At 38.2% G+C, this 1,318-nt stretch overlaps 1 pseudogene; it reads right to left on the bottom strand.

Moving 5' to 3' along the window:
- Positions 1 to 601: 601 nt before the first annotated feature.
- On the bottom strand, positions 602 to 984 carry LOC138080189 (ubiquitin-ribosomal protein eL40 fusion protein-like; annotated as a pseudogene).
- Between the last annotated feature and the right edge of the window lie 334 nt (positions 985 to 1,318).

The following is a 1,318-nucleotide window of genomic DNA, read 5'->3' as shown; positions in this document are numbered from 1 at the left end:
TAAGATTGAAGGAGTGTGAAGTGTGTGTATTCAGTGTCTTTCATCACACATTACCATTTTTTGTTAGTAACAGAACAAGAGAGAAAATAAAATTATGTTGTAATATCAGAGAAAACAATATACACAAATGCATAGTCAGTGATGGTCTATTTGAATTTTATAGAAATATTTACTGAACTTCTGGTAGGCTCATGGTTGAAGTCCTGAATTCTCCTTTTATATATTAGGTGAAAACATTCTGCTATAAAGTACTTTATCTTTGAATACAAAGATAAAACTCTCCAGATAAAATAACATTTTATATTTACATGGAAGCTTTTATAGTAAGAATATTTCCCTCACTTATAAATAACATCATTTTACATACTGTTGAATTTCAGCTGTTATTAAGACATTTAGCATCACCACCAGGCAATAATTCTCAGACTGTTTTTTTAAAAAATAATACCATATCCTATTTAGTGAACTGGGATCCTACATATATGGAGTGTGTTTACTTTTCTCCCCAATCAGCAAAAGAGAAAATTTATTGAAGTCTCAGAGCCATGGGGCTTGGGCAGGAGGCCATTTTGCAGGCAAAGGAGAAGCTGGTGGAGGGGCCTTATTTGCTCTTCTTCTTGAAGTGCAGGTTGTTGGTGTGGCCACACTTCTTGTGGCAGTGGACAGCGTGGGGGTGTAGACAGGCATAATACTTGCAGCAGATCATCTTGTTGCAGCTGTATTTCTGAGTAAATTGGCAAAAGGAAGTCTCAGTGATGCTGCCTTGCTCACAAAGCACCAACTGCCGGGCAGGCTCTTTCTGGATATTGTGATCTGACAGAGTGCTGTCATCCTCCAGCTGTTTGCCTGCAGAAATCGGATGCTGATAATCAGGCGGGTTGCCCTCATCTTGGATTTTAGCTTTGACATTGTCAGTTGTGTCACTGGACTTGACCTCGATGATGATGGTCCTGTCAGGGTCTGCACAGAGATTTGCATCTCTGCATCTGCTGCTTGGCTGCCTGTTGAAGAGAAAGGGAGGAGCAATATACATCCAACAAATTATAAACAATAGTGTTATTTTCAGGAGTACCTACTTGTCTCTAGAATAATGATAGAAATGGATAGTTTTCATTGTCTATTGGGTAACTGTGTCATACTCCCTAAGTGCAGTAAGCCTGCAACACAGGCTTTCTTCATGTAACATGATTGTAAAGTTCCAAGATCAACATAAAGCTACTAAGGAAATAAATCAAGAATTATGTTTTCCTTGTATACTTTCAAATATGTTCCATAGGCTGTTTAGTTCATTTCAGTTCAGTTGCTCAGTCATGTCCGA

This window comes from Capricornis sumatraensis, chromosome 5 (genome assembly GCF_032405125.1).
Source record: "Capricornis sumatraensis isolate serow.1 chromosome 5, serow.2, whole genome shotgun sequence".
In the NCBI taxonomy this organism is placed as follows: Eukaryota; Metazoa; Chordata; class Mammalia; order Artiodactyla; family Bovidae; genus Capricornis; species Capricornis sumatraensis.
This window is presented reverse-complemented; position numbering and strand designations above follow the sequence as displayed.